The 19220-nt window shown below is 44.3% G+C and overlaps 1 long non-coding RNA gene across 1 annotated transcript; it reads left to right on the top strand.

Annotated features, from left to right (window-relative positions):
* Positions 1–17399: 17399 nt before the first annotated feature.
* LOC103653688 (uncharacterized) lies at positions 17400–17987 on the top strand. Its single transcript, XR_565644.3, has 2 exons — positions 17400–17543; positions 17645–17987. It is a non-coding gene; the product is annotated as an uncharacterized lncRNA (long non-coding RNA).
* Positions 17988–19220: the final 1233 nt, after the last annotated feature.

Below are 19220 nucleotides of genomic sequence, written 5' to 3'. Positions count from 1 at the left end.
ATTCGCCATTGAGTTGCAACCGGGAACGACCCCAATTTCCAAGAGGCCCTACCGAATGCCACCCGCTGAGTTGGCCGAATTGAAGAAGCAATTGCAAGAGTTGCTGGATAAGGGATTTATTCACCCAAGCACTTCGCCTTGGGGATGTCCAGCACTGTTTGTGAAGAAGAAGGATGAAAGCTTGAGGCTGTGTATAGATTACCGCCCTCTTAATGCGGTAACTATCAAGAACAAGTATCCTTTGCCTCGTATTGATGTTCTTTTTGACCAGTTGGTCGGGGCCAAGGTATTTTCCAAGATAGACCTTCGCTCTGGCTACCATCAGATCAAGATACGAGCAAGTGATATTCTGAAGACGGCATTCTCAACCAGATATGGGCTATATGAATTCTTGGTGATGTCATTCGGGCTGACAAATGCACCAGTATATTTCATGTATCTGATGAATTCTATTTTCATGCCGGAATTGGACAAGTTCGTAGTGGTTTTCATTGATGATATTTTGGTGTACTCAAAGAACGAAGAAGAACATGTCGGGCATTTGCATGTAGTGCTTCAACGTCTGCGAGAGCACCACCTTTATGCCAAGTTATCCAAGTGTGATTTTTGGCTAAAGGAAATCAAATTCTTGGGTCACACTATCTCTCAGGCTGGAATAGCTGTTGATCCTGATAAAGTGCAAGAGGTGATGAACTGGAAGCCACGAACAACTGTCCGTCAGATTCGGAGTTTTCTGGGATTAGCTGGTTATTACCGAAGATTTATTCCGGACTTCTCTCGAATTGCGAAGCCTATAACTTAGTTGCTGAAGAAAGAAGTCAAATTTGTTTGGAGTCAGAAGTGCGAAGAGGCCTTCCATGCATTAAGGCAGCATCTGACCACAGCACCAGTATTGGCACAACCCGACAACAGCAAGCCTTTTGATGTATATTGCGATGCCTCTGGCACCGGGCTAGGTTGTGTCTTGATGCAAGACAACCGAGTCATTGCTTATGCCTCAAGAGCACTCAGGCCTCATGAGCAAAACTATCCCACTCATGACCTTGAGTTGGCCGCAGTGGTTCATGCATTAAAGATGTGGAGGCATTATTTAATGGGAACCCACTGCAACATCTTCACTGATCATAAAAGCCTTAAGTACATTTTTACTCAGGCTGATCTCAACATGAGGCAGAGAAGATGGCTAGAGCTGATCAAGGATTATGACCTGGAGGTACATTATCACCCAAGAAAAGCTAATGTGGTAGCAGATGCCTTGAGTCGGAAGATGCAATGCAACTGTATTCTGATGGATTCTCGCATTAACACCTTGTGTGATGAGTTGAGCAAGATGCAAATTGAAGTGATTCCTTCTGGTTCTTTGTCTCACATTTCTGTTGAGCCAGCTTTTCAAGACTAGATTACCATGGCTCAGCTCAGTGACAAGGGAGTGCAAATTATCAAGAAGAATCTCCATCAGAAGGTTGAGAAGTATAATTGTTTCCGCCAGGATGAAAATGGTGTGTTATGGTTCAAAAGCAGATTGGTAATTCCTAAAGATCAGGACCTCAAGAGGAAAATCTTGGATGAGGCTCATCTCTCCAGATTCTCTATGCATCCGGGAAGCACCAAGATGTACCATGACCTGAAGCCTTTGTACTGGTGGACCAGAATGAAGAGGGAGATAGCCCAGTATGTATCAGAATGTGACACCTGTCAGAGGATAAAGGCAAGCCACTTGAAATCAGCTGGAGCTTTGCAACCCCTGTCCATACCTTCGTGGAAATGGGATGACATCAGCATGGATTTCATTGTGGGTCTGCCCAACACCTCTCGTCATCATGCTTCGATTTGGGTTATTGTGGACCGACTGACAAAAGTGGCACATTTTCTTCCTATGCACACCACTGATAAGGCTCAGAAGTATGCAGAATTGTATATTGACTGAATCGTGTGTTTGCACGGATTACCTCGGACCATTGTTTCTGACCGAGGAGCCCAATTTGTTGCCAGATTTTGGGAACAATTGCAAGAGTCTTTGGGAACCAAGCTAATCAGGAGTTAAGCTTACCACCCATAGTCTGATGGTCAGACGGAAAGGGTAAACCAAATCCTGGAGGATATGCTGAGAGCTTGTGCAATCGATTGTGGCAAGAACTGGGATAAGCATCTCTCCTTGGCAGAGTTTGCTTATAACAATAGTTATCAATCCAGCCTAAGGCTGGCACCCTTTGAAGCTCTCTATGGAAGAAGGTGTAGGACACCACTCAATTGGTCTCAACCTGGAGAAAGAGAAGTTTTTGGACCTGACTTAGTGACTGAAGCCGAAAGGAGGGTCAAACTAATCAGGAAGAATCTAGAAGCTGCTCAGGCCAGGCAGAAGAGTTACCATGATAGAAGAAGGAAACCTCTCCAGTTCGAGGTGGGAAGTTTTGTATACCTCAAGGTATCACCCACCAAGGGAGTGCAGAGGTTTGGGATCAAAGGCAAGCTAGCCCCTCGTTACATTGGACCTTATGAGATCATAGAAGCATGTGGACCTGTGGCATACAAGCTGAAGTTACCTTTAAAGATGTCTGCCATTCACAGTGTTTTCCATGTATCTCAGCTGAAGAAGTGTGTTCGATTGCCGACCGAGATCATAGCAGAGCCAGAATTGGAGATAGAGCCAGATCTATCGTACCAAGAGTACCCCTCCAAGATTCTGGATTGCAAAGAGAGATCAACTCGGGCTAAATCGATCAAGATGTACAAGGTCCAGTGGAGTAATCACTCAGAGAAGGAAGCTACTTGGGAAACCGAGGAATTCTTGAGATCCAACTTCCCCGATTGCCTACCTAAGGAAGCTAGTACGTAATCACCCCCAACCCCTCCTCCTGCCCTTCGAATCTAATTTTCAAAAATATGATCTTAATTCAGATGAAGTAACTATGAAGTAAAACTTAAAAAGGGCTTCCTTCTGAAGTTGCAAAGAGAATGACATTCGAAGAGCAGTTTTACCCTAATGATAACAATAATCACCCACTTCCTATAAGTCTCACCCTTCGCTTCACCCTGGGAGGACTCTGGCCCGAATCTCGGGACGAGATTCCTTTGAGGGGGGAAGGTTGTGACACCGCAGTGTCACCTAGGGTTTCTCTTAAAAATGCCAAATCAAGAACCATCATTTTATGTGAACCAAAGTAAGCATGAGCATCAAATTAACTTAAGAATGAAGAATTCACCAAGCATATACTTAAAAGTATCATGATCAAAGCAAATGGGTCTTTCCAAAAGGTAATAATGTTGCAGCCCTAATAAACCCTAAGTAAGCCAAGTTAGGCATAAAAGGGAATTGGGAGAAATCATAAGGGAAAATGCAAAAAAAAATTAGATATGATCAAATTACAAAACTTTAGTTCACCAAATAACTAACAAAACATAGTAAGAGAGTTGGCCTTTTGGTCTTTTTAAAATTCCCAAATCAGCCCTTGAACCATGAACCCTTGGAGAAATTCAGATTTCTGAATTTCTGAAATTCAGACCTCTTTCCAAAGATCAACTGCGTTCTCTATTTTTCGAAACTCAAAACTAGAAGATCCAAATATCAAAGTTGTGCCAAATTCCCTTGAACACGTCCTGGAAAAGTTTGAACTCAAACCAAATTCATTTGACACGGTTTTGGCGCAGTTTGACCTCGGGACCAGACATTCTGACACTGGCACCTTGGTGACGCTACAACTCCCTGTCCCTAGCCTAAAACCACGCAACGTCCATACACAAAAGACAAAGCAAGGTCAGGTGAACAAATCCTTCATAGCAATCTTGCCCAAATTCGCGAAGATTTGCACCCAACCAGCGCTTGAACATGGGCAGAGGCAACGGGCACACGTGTTCGACCGTGGCTGACACCTCCGGTTCACGCCCGTTCGCGCACCGCGGCTCCCAGTGCACGCCCGCACGCGCTCGCCGGTCCACGGCCGCCCGTGCACCGCGCCGTGCCTATAAAGCCTCCCCAGGCGCGCCCCACTTCACCCCGCGCTCACCTTCACCGGCCAGCCCCCACTCCTTAGCTCCGGCGAGCTCAATTCCACCCGCCATTGCCGCCAGAGCTTCGGCCACCGTGGCCAGCCCACTCCAGCCACCCCCAAGTCGAGCCAGTGCTTCGGCTAGCTCCACCAGTGGCCCGTGAAGCTTTCCAAGCCCTCGGACCAGGCCGGACTTCACCGGAGGCTCGAGATCGACCTCACCGGACTTCGGTCTTTCGCCGCCGCGCATGGACAGAGCTAACCGGTGAGTCTCCGTCCAATTCCTTGCACCCATATCTTCTTTGGCATCCCGTGAACCTCTCTGACCCGTCCAATTGAACTATCTCGCCGTGAGCAGGCCGGACTCCTCGCTGCCGACGAGCATCCCCGCATGCGCACGTGGACCGACCGACTCCGGCCATCCCCGACGGCGACCCACACACCGTTGTGATCCCCGAGACCTCCCCTACGTCCTCGACCACTTCACCGGAGCCATCTCGCCGCCGGTAAGCCCCTCCGCCCTTTCTTCCGCCGGCCAGACCACTTAAGTTAGGAGAAGGACCTCGGGTTAGGATTTGAAGAACCCGAGGGGTTTTCTGTAACGTCAGTGACCCATGTGAATAGTAGCCTAAGGACTGATCCGCAAAGAAAACTTTAAATACCCGCCAGGGACCCCCGTGCAAAGTGGTTTTCCATTAAATCAATTTTGTTAATCTTTTTAAAATGACCAGAGAACTTAGAAAATCCATAACTTGATGAATTCTTAATAAAAAGTTGTCAAACTAATTTTGCTAGATCCTGAATATTATGAACTATCATTTAAAATGATAAACCCTATGCTTTCTGTTCTAAATTTTAGAGTTTAAAATTAAAAACAGAAACTTACCAAACCTAGCTTAATTAAGGAAAATTAGTTTTTCTTCTGTACTTAACTTAAGAAAATTTGTGGGTATTCAAACCTCATTTAAACACTGTTTAAAAATAGTAGGAACCCCAGCATTGGAAAATATGATGTAGATATTCATTTAAAGCTATTTTGCCCAAAACTTAGAAAAAACCAGAAAGGCATTAGAAATTGATGAACAGTGATTAGATTTATTTTTCCTAGTTTGCTTAAGTACCAGAAAACCTAGGAAAAATAAAGAGACCATTAGTTCAGATCAGTTTTAAATTAGAATGCTTTATTTAGCCTTATTTGAACTGAAAATCAATTATTGGAATTACAAAACTATACCCAAAATGAATATTAAAAATCCAGTGGACTTACAACCACCAGAGCCCCACTACAAAAATAAAGAACACCTCCACCCAACCTTTTAAGTAAGGAAAATAAATATAAAATGCTAATAAGGCATTTTCCAAATAAATCATGAACAACCCCTAATAATTTGATAATGGGCAACCAAAAATTAGCTAAGTCCATAATGGGATAAACCACCAGAGAAAAATGCAAACTCATGAAAAAGGAGCAAACTCATACCTATTGCTAGTGTTTTATGAGAAAGGCCACTTGATTCAAATAATGCATACCACCTCTTCCCTTAAGCAAAAAGATGCCAAACTTCAGAATGATTGCTCTTGCGCAAAACAATAACTAAGAAAAATAAGAACTCTGTTGTTTGATATTTTTCAAATATAGTGGTAGTAGAAAGCACCTATTTGGCTAGAAACTTGAGAAAACCATAGAAAAATAATTAATAGGTATTAATGACTAAACATTTGTATCAAGTCATGTTATAACACCTAAAAGCCAGCAAAAATAAGTTTTAGAGAACTACCCACTGTTAAATAATAGTTGTAGTTCAAAGCACCCCTTCTGCCCTAGAATTTAATAATTTTGTCCAGAGAAAGCTATTAACTTTCTGATCCCCAATTTTTGAGACAGAGAAACATACACCAGTGCCAAGCCACTATAATTTTTACAGAATTTTTAGAATTTTATAAAAGCAACTTGTAGTTCAAACCCACTAAAAACATTTAAGAGAGTAAAAGAAAAGGGAAGAAGAAATAACCCCACCCCAATGAGTCTAACTTGAGTACTTATCAACTCTCACTAAGACTTAAAAGGAATTCAGTGGAACCCCAAAAATAAATCTACCACTTACCTTAGCTAAGTTTAACCCAATTTACCAAGTATACCACCCAAAGGTCTCACATAAGTAAAGTCAACCTTGTTTAACTCAAGTAGATCATACACCTCCAAAGTTGTAAATTCTAAAAGCACATATCATATCATGCATATATCTTACGCATTGCATTCATTAGATTGTAATCTTGCCGACGAAGAGTACGTGCTCATCCCCGAGCAAGGACCTGTCCAAGGGGAGGACCAGGAGCAGGCTTCAGAGGTTGCTATTGAGGATCTCCCCGCAGCCCCAGCAATTGAAGGCAAGCCCCGATTTTATGCATAACCGTATTATTATATGCTACTTTACTACACTTAATGCTTGTAGGATTGTAATGTGCACTTAAGTGTAGGAGTTGCTTGAAACCGATAGTTGCATGAACTTAGGATTCCTTTTTGAGATGAATACTAGTATGCTAGGTCGAGTAGCTGCTTGCTAATCAGGATCTCGGTAGAAGTCGAGTGATTTTTCTAGCACTCACGCGAGGTCAGGAATTAATTGTATTCATCTTGATAACGGGATATATGTTAGTCTATGGACTTGGATCCAGGGAGGATGCCTTGTCCATGAGACGGGAAAAAGGAATTAAGGATTAATGTGTGGATACCTGAGTCAAGCTTTTGAACGTACTAAGCACATGCCGGGAAAAATGGTAACCGGTAAACCTAGTACCTGATTGAAGCCGGGCGCGGACTTTATCCCTCATGCGACCTGAGACTGGGTCTCCCATGCTAGCTATGGTGGGTACAAGTGCGGTCACTGCACGACGGCAGCTGGGGTCAGTGGAGCATTGTATGCCAAGGCGGTGAGGCCTGGACGCGAACGGGGAATCGATGGGGACGGTTGTCATGTGTGGGGTCGGAGTACCCTGACATGCCGTGTGTTTAGGTTTACCTTGCAAGGTTAAAACTCGATTCGAATCGTCTGCTTCTCGCAGCTAATGAGACTGCTTGACCCCTTGTACTGCATCGAGTAAGAAGTGAAATGAGGTTACATGAGATAACTTGTTGATTGAACTAAATGATTGTTACCATGTATGTTTAGAAGGAGCAAATCTAGCTAAGTTAATGATGACAGAATTTGAAAAGCTAAAAATTGATTTTAGAAACAGCTAGTGCTTTTGGCAAACCAAACACCTCAGCCAAACAGCTGCATAGTCTAGAGGTAGAGGAGTAGACTCCTCACACCGGTTAAGTCTAGCGGAGTATTCGTATACTCAGCCTTGCTTGTGGCATAATTTTTGCAGGTACCATTCAGGAAATGGTTGATGGTGTGACTTGGCCTACCACCCTACCACCGGGTTGGACGGTCGAGTGGGATGTTGCTCCGGCAGGAGAGGAGCACGAGGAGTAGTGGGCTAGGCCTTGCCCATTTCCTCGATACCGACGACATTGATTATCCGCTGCACTTTATTTTGTGAACTCTTATTTGCTACTCAAAAACTACGATTTATGTAATAACTCAGTACTTAATTTGAGGTTTCTTGTTTTATTGTATTTCTTCTGTGACTCGCCTTCGAGTGAGATTGTGGAATTTGATCCTGGTTAAGTGTCTCTATCAGACTAGATCTGAGGGACTGACGGGTTATTCCGATTTAAGTGTGTTACGGCCCCTGAGGCGTGACTTAGGCACTTAAGCTAGAATAATTTGGGTGGTTCTGCCACAATTATAGTTGACTATTAGCACAAATTAATATTCATTAATCAACAACACATGCGCCATGATAAATTGATAAATAAACATAGCATGGAGCAACCAGCTCCAGCAGCCCATGACATGGTGTATAGTAGCAGCAGCCTGTCGCCAGCAATAGCAGCTCGTGGTTGTGCCTGTGTCCATGGTGAAGTAGCAGCAACCAGCATGCAACAAAACCAGGATTGCTGTGTATTTTTTGGCTCCATTCTATTATGGTTCTTTAATTTTTAGTGGATGTAGCATATTTAAAGTGGTGTATTGATATCTCGGATATCCACTGGATACCCACGGGTAAAGTATTTTACCCATACCCGACCCGATATATTTCGGGTATCGGATCTGATAGGACCCGCGGGTGATTTTTCTACTCGTATCCATATCCACCAGGTACGAAACCCGCGTGTATCCATACCCACGGGTCCAACTGCCATCCCTAGTCTTATATGCTTCCGGAAGACTCGAAGGCTCTACGTCCGACTAGTGGGATGCCTTCACAGCGGCACATGCCAATGCAGATACTATAACCTGGCAGGCGTTCCAAGTGAACTTCCGCGCTCATCATATTCCCTCGGGAATTATGAAACTCAAGAAGAAGGAGTTCCTTTCCCTCACTCAAGGGAATATGACCGTCACTGAGTATCGGGATCGTTTCACCCAACTTTCTCGATACGCACCAGAAGAAGTGGACACTGATGAGAAGCGCCAAGAGCGTTTCTTGGAAGGGTTGATTGAACCGTTAAACTATCAGCTACAGAGTCATACCTTTCCCAACTTCCAAACTCTGCTGAACAAGGCAATTGGCCTTGATAGCAAAAGAAGGGAAATATCTGACCATAAAAAGAAGTTTCAAGGTCAGTCTAGCAGAAATACACGCCAGAACAACTCGCAGGGTTCTCAGTTTCGCTCTGGAAATCAGGGTGGAAACAACCATCAAATGCAACGCTCTGGACAACAAGGTCAAAGAAGCAATCAAACTCAGAACCAGCAGAGGAACAACTCTCAGACCAACCAAAGGTCTGGTGGTAATTCGCAGACTCGTCAAGGTGGCGCCGTGAGCACACAGACTAAAAGCAACAACAACGCACCAGCCCAACCCAATGGTTGTTTCAAGTGCGGCGAACTTGGCCATTATGCTAACAACTACCCAAGGTGCAACCAACAGACACCTCAAAAGAACAGCAGCTAGAGAACTGACCAGAACACCTCCGCTCATGGATCTGTGCAGAACAAAACATCGTAGAACCTGAATAGAGGAAGGGTTAATCACGTGACAGTGGAATCAGTTCATGAGGATGTCGACGTGGTGTATGGTATGTTTATTATTAAGTACATACCTGCTTCAGTTTTATTTGACTCTAGAGCATCCCATTCATTTATAACTGAGTCATTCGTGGAAAAACATAACATACCAAAGTACCCTCTTAAGAAGATGTTACATATTAGTTCACCGGGAGGTGATATGAAGGCCACATACTCATGCCTCCATGTTAATCTCAAGATTCAAGGAATAGATTTTCTAGTCAACCTAGTGGTCCTTGGATCCAATGGTATTGATGTGATTCTTGGATGTGATTGGTTGAAAAGTTGTGATGGAGTGATACAATGTGCCAAAGGAACAATTATGTTGACAAGTCCACAAGGTGAAAGAATCCAAGTTAGCACAGACATGTCAACAGATGCAAAAGGAGAGACAATGGTAAATCACTTGGAAGAAAAGCCCCTCGAAACTATCAAGGTATGGAATACCCAGACGTATTTCCGGAGGAATTACCTGGTATGCCACCTGACCGTGATATAGAGTTTTCTATTGAATTATTACCCAGAACTGCACCTATCTCGAAAATACCTTATAGAATGGATATCAAAGATTTCGTTGAACAGAAGAAACAAATAGAGGAATTACTAGAAAAAGGTTTCATTCGCCCAAGTTCATCCCCTTGGGGAGCCCTAATTCTATTTGTGGGCAAGAAAGATGGTTCGAGAAGAATGTGTGTTGATTATAGAAGTTTTAATGAAGTAACAATTAAGAATAAATACCCATTACCTTGGATTGAAGATTTATTTGATTAGATAAAGGGAGCTAAGATATTCTCGAAGATAGATCTAAGGTCAGGATATCATTATTTAAAGATTCGAGTAGAAGATGTACCCAAGACAGCCTTCACTACGAGATATGGATTATATGAGTTTTTGGTCATGTCGTTTGGAATAACTAATGCACCAGCATACTTCATGAACCTGATGAATAAAGTATTTGTGGAATATCTAGATCAGTTTATGGTCGTATTCATTGATGACATACTGGTATACTCTCCAAATGAAGAAACACATGAAGATCATCTAAGACTAGTCCTACAAAAGCTTTGTGACAACCAATTGTACGCAAAGTTCTCGAAGTGTGATTTTTGGCTGGAGGAAGTTGCTTTCCTAGGACATATTGTTACTGATGGTGAAATTAAAGTAGATCCAGTAAAGATAAGTGAAATACTAAATTGGAAGCCACCAAAGGATGCGTCCAAGATCAGAAGTTTTCTTGGATTGGCAGGATACTACAGGAGATTTATTGAAGGTTTTTCCAAGTTAGTGAAACATCTTACCTCGCTACTGGAGAAAGGTAAAGAGTTTAAGTGGGATGAAGCATGCCAGAAATGATTTGAGGAACTCATGAAAAGGTTAACTACTGCACCAATATTGGTAATGCCAGACATTCATAAAGGATTTGATGTGTATTGCGATGCATCACACCTAGGACTTGGATGTGTGCTAATGCAAGAAGGAAAAGTAATAGCTTATGCCTCAAGGCAGTTGAGAAAGCATGAGAAGAATTATCCTACGCATGACATGGAATTAGCTGTCGAAATGCATGCTTTGAAGATTTGGAGACACTATATGATTGGAAACAAGTGCAAAATCTTCACGGATCACAAAAGCTTGAAATACATATTCACTCAGAAAGAACTCAACCTCAGACAGAGAAGATGGCTTGAGTTGATCAAAGATTGTGATTTGGAAATACAATATACCTAGGAAAAGCAAATGTAGTGGCTGATGCTTTGAGCCGTAAGGGTCAAGTGAACAACATCACTACTCATTTGATGTCACAGGAATTGTGCTGGGAAATGGAACAACTCAACCTTGGTATGCTCAATAATATGGAAGCAACCGTTATGGAAGTTGAATCTACTTTGGAACAAGAGATTCGTAAAGGACAGGAATCTGATGAGAAAGTTAAGGAAATTAAAACTTTGATTGGTTTGGGTAAAGCCCCAGATTTCACGAAAGATGAACAAGGCACACTATGGTTTAAAAAGAGAATCCGTGTACCGGAAATCGAACACCTACGCCAACTTATTTTGAGAGAAGCTCATGATTCGGCTTATTCTATTCACCCTGGAAGCACAAAGATGTACCAGGATCTAAAGGAAAAGTATTGGTGGTACGGTTTGAAAAGAGATGTGGCTACTCATATTGCACTGTGTGACGTGTGTCAGTGAGTTAAAGCCGAACAACAAGAACCAGTAGGATTGCTACAACCTCTCAAGGTAGCAGAATGGAAATGGGAAGAAATCGGTATGGATTTCATAGTTGGACTACCCCATACTCAGGTTGGCTATGATTCAATATGGATCATAGTAGACAGGTTGACTAAACTGGCACATTTTATACCTGTGAAGACAACTTACTCGGGAGCCCAATTAGCAGAGTTATACGTGTCGAGAATTGTTTGTCTGCACGGAGTACCAAAGAAGATTGTATCAGATCAAGGAACCCAATTTACCTCACGCTTTTGGAAAAGACTACATGAGTCCATGGATACCAAGCTAAACTTTAGTTCAGCTTATCATCCGCAAACGGATGGGAAAACAGAAAGAACAAACCAAGTGTTGGAAGATATGCTAAGAGCTCGCGCTCCAAAGCATGGTAGAAGCTGGGATAAAAGTTTGCCTTATGCAGAATTCTCGTATAACACTAGTTATCAAGCAAGTATAAAAATGGCACCGTTTGAAGCACTTTATGGACAAAAATGTAGAACACCGCTTTATTGGAATCAGACCGGAGAAAGTCAAGTATTTGGTCCAGAAATTCTCCAAGAAGCAGAAAAGCAAGTGCAGATTATCAGAGAGAATCTAAAGATGACACAATCTAGACAGAAAAGCTATGCTGATAATAGAAGAAGAGAGTTGATCTTTGAAGTAGGAGACTTTGTATACCTTAAGGTTTCACCGATGAGAGGAATGAAAAGATTTAAGGTTAAGGGAAAACTATCTCCTCGCTATATTGGCCCGTTCAAGATTTTGGAAAGAAAAGGTGAAGTAGCGTACCAGTTAGAGTTACCCGATAGTTTGTCAGATGTGCATGACGTATTTCACGTGTCACAACTCAAGAAGTGCTTAAGAGTACCAGAGGAATAGTTACCTATGGAAGAACTGAATGTTAATGAGGATTTGACTTATTCGGAGTACCCTGTCAGAATTATGGAAACATCTCGCAGAATTACACGGAGTAAAGTTATTAACATGTGCAAAGTTCAGTGGAGTCATCATTCAGAAGATGAGGCCACTTGGGAAAGATAAGATGAACTCAGAGTAGAATTTCCCCAGTTATTCTCACAAGTTCCTTAATCTCGAGGACGAGATTCTCTTAAGAGGGGTAGGTTTGTAACACTATAAAAACCATCAACTAAAATAATGCACTCAAGTTTATTAATGATAATTATGGTAATAAATTTTCTTTCTGAAAGGGAAATAGGGTCAAACCTTTTCCTAAATGATTTTGATGGTTGAAATGCCCAACACAAATAACTGGACTAACTAGTTTGCTCTAGATTATACGTTCTACAGGTGTTGAAGGTTCAACACAAACCAATAAAAAGATCCAAGTTAGGGTTCAAAAGAAAGGAGCAAAAGAAACCGAAGAGAACCCTGGTTTGGCGCACCGGACAGTGTCCGGTGCACCACCAGACAATGTCCGGTGCCTAGGGCCGTACTCCTTCAAACTTGCCACCTTCGGGTTTCTGGAGAGCCGCTCCGCTATAATTCACCGGACTGTCCGGTGTGTAGGACTGGGCATTTTTAACCCGAAAACCGAATCCGAAGCGAACCCAAACCCGAATAGACCGAATAGGTCGATTTTCGGTTTTCGGGTTCGGGTTTCGATTCATAGATCTCTTCTATTTGAGTATCGGTTTCGGGTTCGGTTTCCAACCAGCCAAACCTGATTAGGCTTAAAGAACCGATCTACAGTGAGTCTCAGCCCAAACCGAACTACAGTGACCTAGTAAGTAGTAACGGGCTAACAGCCGGACGACCCAACTCAGGCAGGCACTCCGCACCGCACGCGCACGGACGCACCGCACGCACCCTCAAGCCGCAACCCTAGTACCTAGCCGCACCGCTTGCACAGCGCACGCTGGTCCACCGCCGTGTCGTCGATCCACCGTCGCTCTGCCACACGGAGTCGCGCTGGTCCGCCGCCGCACCGTAGATCCATCGCTCCACCGCCTCTGCGCGTCTGCCACAATAGGCGCCAGCCATCCACTCCATACCGGACCGGTCCACCAGCATCGATCCACTCCATACCGGTCCACCGACGACTCCGTACTGCCACCGCACCTCGACGTTCTGCCACTGGCGACTCGGCGTTCTACACTTCTACTCCAACTCCGACTTCGGCGACTCGACGTCCTGCTCCTCGGTGCCCACGACTCGCTGCAGATCGACCCACCACATAAAGTACGCTAACCGAAGGCACGATGGCAACCAACGATGAATCTTGCAATGTAAGCTGACTTCTCATTTGCATGCAAATATGAAAGCTATTGCAAACTTGTCGTTCCAATTTGCATGCAAATATGAATGCCTCTGCAAGCTTGTAGTTTGAATAATCGAATTTCCAATTATGTATGTAGTTGCAAACTTGCTTTGCTTATTTGCAGATGTCACAAGTAGAAGAGCCAATGCCTCAACTAGCGTTGACTGAGAATGTTCGAGTGCCAAAGAACCTAGCTGAAGAGCCTGAGAAAGAGATTGCTGAAGCAGCTGCAGAGAAAGAGGTGAAGAAAAGAAAAGCTATGGCACCTGGATCAGAGGTATGGCAGAGCTTCACCAAGATCATAGACAATAATTCTAGTGTTATCAAGGAAGCTAGGTGCAACTATTGCAAGATTGTTATAAAGTGTGAGGCAAAAGTCAATGGTACATCTGCATTAGGCAAACACTTGAAGGTATGCAAAAAGAATCCTAATAAGATCAATGATGACAAACAGCTTGTTTTGCAAGCATGTAGTGAAGATGGTAGTGGGTCTAGCATCACTTCTTGGAGGTTGGATCCAGAAATGCTTAGGGTGGCTTTTACTGAAATGTTAATTACAGATGAGCTTCCATTTGCTTTTGCTGAGAGACTAGGTTTTCGGAAGTTCATGTCTAAGGCTTGCCCACGTTTGGGGTTCCATCTAGAAGGACTGCAACTAGAGATGTAGTTAGTGCCTACAACAATGAGAAAGAGAAGCTAAAAGAATTCTTCAAGAAAAATTGTCAAAGAGTATGCTTGACCATAGATACATGGACATCTAGCCATCAGCAAAGCTACATGTGTGTGACAACTCATTTTGTTGATAAATCATGGGTACTACAGAAGAGGATTATAGGGTTTTTTATGGTGAAAGGTCACAGAGCAGATGACATAGGAAAATACATGGAGAAGTGTCTAGCTGAGTGGGGATTAGATAAGGTGTTTACCATCACCGTTGACAATGCTTCAGCTAATAATGGCACAGTTTCCTACATGGCAAATGTCACTAACAAATCAAAGACTAGCATCTTGGAATCCAAGTTACTTCACATGAGGTGTGCAGCCCATATTGTGAACTTTATAGTCCAAGAGGGTTTGAAAGAGCTTGACATATCTATCAAGTGTGTCCGTGCAGCTATTAAATTCATTAAGAGCTCCCCTTCTAGGATTGCCAAATTTAAGAAGTGTGTGGAGCTAGAGAAGGTTAACACCAAGGCTTTCTTGTCACTTGATGTTGTCACACGCTGGAACTCAACATATAATATGCTCAAGGTAGCAGTAGCATAAGAGAAGGTGTTTGAGAGGTATGCAGAAGATGATCCATACTATGCAATTGATTTAAATGGTGAAAAACAGCCTGGAGTGCCAGATTCTGATGATTGGGCTAGTGCAGTGAAGATGGCCGATTTTCTTGAGCACTTCCACAAGTTGACCATTCGTGTTTCTGCCACTCTTCGCCCTACATCTCACATATTCTTTCATGAGGTTGCTGAACTTAACATATTATTGCGGTCTTGGTGTGAAAGAAGTGATCCTTTGCGCAACGAAATGGCAAAAAGAATGTTAGCAAAGTACAACAAGTATTGGGGTGATCATACAAGTTTCAATATTCTCATCTTTGTGGCTGTTGCACTTGATCCAAGGTACAAACTTTCAAATTACACCAAGATCGCTACCTTAGAAATGTTTGGTGAGGTCCATGGAGAAGTGGTTTGGATTAAAATGAACGAAACACTCACAAAGCTGTTTGAAGAGTATGGGAGAATATATGCTCCAAGTGACAAGGATGGCAGACCAAAGAAGCAAATCTTTACTACTCTATAAGACGATAGTGTAGACGTACACACTTTTTGGTGCACGGTTCTGCCTCCAGTCGCCCGCTCTCTCTCACGCCCGCTCTCTCTCACGCCCCCGCCGCCAAACCCGCTAATTCGCCGCTCCAGTCTGTCGCCCACGCGGCTGTTCCAAGGAAGGAAATACTAATCCCGCCATCCCCGCCGCTCCTGTCCGCCGCGCCGCGCGGCTGCTCCAAGGAAGGTCCGCTCCAGTCCGCCATCCCCGCGCGGTTCTGCTGCAGTCCGCGCGGTTCTGCTCAAGGAAGGAAAGTTTGGATCGGCGGTCGCCCGCGCGGCTGTTCCAAGGAAGGAAATACTCATCCCGCTATCCCCGCCGCTCCAGTCCGCCGCCCGCGCGGCTGCTCCAAGGAAGGTCCGCTCCAGTCCGCCATCCCCGTGCGGTTCTACTCCAAGGAAGGAAAGTCTGGAGCGGCGGACAGGAAGGTCCGCTCCAGTCCGCCATCACCGCCATCCCCGCGCGGTTCCGCTCCAGTCCCGCTATCCCCGCCCCCGCTCTCCTCTCTCGGCCGCCACCATCATGGAAGGTCCGCTCACCAGCCGCGCAGATCTCACCAGCCGCGGGCCTCCTTCCTCCTCGCTCGCGGCGCCTCCGCCTATACCTGTTGCGGCAGGCAACAAGGCAGGCAGGCAGCAGCAGAGCGCCTTGGTGATCTACGAAGAGGATGGATTCCAGGATCTCCCTCCTCTGCGCCCTCGTCCTCGCCTCCTCCCTCCTGCACTGCGCCAGATCCGACGGTAAGCTTCTTCATCTCCCTTCTCCTGACTCGTCACACTAGGCTAGCGGTTGGCTAGGTTCCCGCGGATCTGGTGCGCTGCACTGCGTTCTTGCCTTCTAGTGATCTGGCAATGTGCACCAGCTACGTACGAATCGGGTGGACGAGACCACCGTCGAGAGTGTACGTCGTACGTGATCCTCTGTCTGACGTTCCCTCACCACCATCCATGCTCGTCTGACGCGGGCGGCCACCGCCACTGGGCCTATGCTCGCCGCAGGTTATCTTCGATTTCTAGTTCCTGGCGCTCCTCGTCATCGCGGGGTCACTCGTCGGCTCCCTCCTGTGGTTCCTCAATGTAAGCGATCTTGGATCTCTGCGTGTTCCGTTCCCATCCATGGCTGCTTCCGCTCGAAGGTTCATGGTTCTGCTTATCTAACTTCGATCTGCTCGTGACCAGGGTTGTGTCTTCATCAAAGAGGCATACCAGGTTTACTGGTCGAGCAGCGGCAGCCTGCGCCCTCCCGCGTGCGTGAGAGCCCGAATCTTTCCATATTCCAATCCACCGCCACAGCGACAAATGGGAGTCCCCTCCCCGCCTAGGTGGAGGTTGGCAGGTATTTGGTGTCGCGCCCGGTTTGGATTTGGCTGGATTCGAATCAGGCCGGAAGACACAGGTCTGTGCCACGCGACGGGGGCGGAGATGCACAAGAGCAAGGGGAAGTTCTCCGGCGTCCTGCACAAGGCTTCAAGCCTGACAAGTGGTCTGTGGAGATCGATTTCTGCTGCTCGCGACCGGATGCCGAAGGATGGGGCAACCTACCTAACGCCTGCTTTATTTTTTTTTCTTCCTACGATGGTTTCCCAGCAAGACGTCGATGCGGATGGCGGTGGCCCGGATCAAGCTGTTGCGGAATCGCAAGGAGGTGCAGGTACGCCAGATGTGTCGCGAGGTCGCGCAGCTCCTCGAGGCCAACCAGGATATGACCGCGCGCATCAAGGTACGTGCCTTCCCCGCCACCTGGTTACCTCCCTAATGGTTCATCTCGTTCGCCATTTCATCCTGCCCATTGGTCGGAATTTGACTCAATGTGCCTCCCAGGCTTCCATTCGTGGTAGCACAGTTGACCTCGTGGTTGTAGAATTCGATAACGCGTCGCGTGGACTTGGCTTCTGAAGCTGGAGCATTCTGGCCTCAAGCTGAGTACCTGCACCTCCTTGCGATTTATTCAGATCCTGACAGAGAGTGATGAAACTCCAGCCAATTGTACAACTGTTGTTGTCAACAAAGACTTGTCTGTGTACCTTCAACTCCAAGGAGATTTAAATGCAGATGCTGAGCGTGAAAAGCTAAGGAAGAAAAAATGAAATTCAAAAGTAAGTGCCCTTGTCTTCTTAGTCCATTTTTGACAGTAAATATCCTCATGTTTCAGTGATGTTCAATCTTATCGGTAACATGTCTCTTATCATACACGCAGGCTACAAAATGCACTGGCACAGAAAATGGACGCCTCTGGGTATCGCGAGAAGGCTCCACAGAGCGTGCAGGAGGAGGACATGAGAAAGCTCACCGCTTTGTTGGAATAACTAGAGGTCATCAGTGAAGCTGAGAAGAAATTAGACTCAAACAGAGTCTGTACCGAAGTTGGTCCCCACATTTTTCTTGTTTGCAAAAAGCTCAGCTAATGTTCCTGTTTGCTCAGGTTTTCAATTGATGATTCAGATGGAAGCCACACTTTTGCAGCGTGTAAGAATATTCACTGGCTGTACAGAACCATATTTTTGGGTGTTCGATTTTGTCAAGTTATAAACTTCTGATGATGCATATGGGAAGTCTGTCAGAATATGCGACAGCCGAAATCTGTTCATCAAATTTATTAGAATGGTCTCAATCGTCTCATTCCTCATGCTACACAATTTAGCTTGCTTATTCTTTCTAGAAAAAAAACTAGAGTCATATGACGATGGTCCACTATATCACAAACCAAACACCCTATACTATTTAAGGTCTGCAAGCCTTACAGACATATGCACCAGCGTAGATTTTTTTATTTAATATACTTGATTCTCGAAACACGGATTGAAATATTGCATATTATGCTTTTTTTATGTCTTTGATCATGAATTAGTATAATATTTGTTCGACATAAGTTCAATTTATTTGAGTCGATGTATTTGTAATAATATTGCATATTTATATCGTCAATATAATATTAGTCTTACGGTGATATTGTATCATACAGATTTTACGTATCATAGTTATGTTTGTCGTTCATTATCTATGTTTGATACTATTTTTTAACTCCCGTAGCAACGCACGGGCGTGTACCTAGTAATGACCAAGAAGAAGAAGGTAGTAGCTTGATGAAAACATTGGTTGCCAAAAGGTTGAAGTCGAACAACTGTAGTGTTAGTGCTTCAAAATCAGAGTTGGAGAAGTACCTTGCTGAAGAGAATGAAGAACATACTACCAAGTTTAATATTATGGAGTGGTGGAAGGTGAATTCTACAAGATTTCCAATTTTAGGCCGCTTGGCTCGTGATGTTCTAGCCATCCCCATGTCTACGGTCGCATCTGAGAGTGCCTTTAGTACCAATGGACGCATTTTAGATCATTTCAGAAGCTTTCTCACTCCATTCATGGTTGAAGCTCTTGTTTGCACTCAGGATTGGATGAGGCGTGCAAGTCCTATCACTAATGAAGAGGATACCGAGGAGTTAGCCAAACTAGAAGAAGGTACTGCATTTGGTTATTTCATGTTCTTATAGTTATAGCTTTAATTTCATGTTCTTATAGCTTTAATTTAAGTTTTTTTATTTCAGCACTTCTTGCAGAAATGAATAGTCTGAATACTGCTAAAGCTTCTAGGGACAAGGAGATTGTCAACTGTGGTTGAGTGATATAAAACTAAGGTGAGAAAAACTAAGCTACAAATGTAATTGCTATTGTAATGCAAGTTAGTGAAGTCTTTAATTTTAAAATTGTTTATTTGCTTTGCTTACTGAGAGCACCTAGAGGGGGGTGAATAGGTGATCCTGTAAAAATCAAACACT

Source organism: Zea mays, chromosome 4 (assembly GCF_902167145.1).
Source record: "Zea mays cultivar B73 chromosome 4, Zm-B73-REFERENCE-NAM-5.0, whole genome shotgun sequence".
Taxonomy (NCBI): Eukaryota; Viridiplantae; Streptophyta; class Magnoliopsida; order Poales; family Poaceae; genus Zea; species Zea mays.
This window is presented reverse-complemented; position numbering and strand designations above follow the sequence as displayed.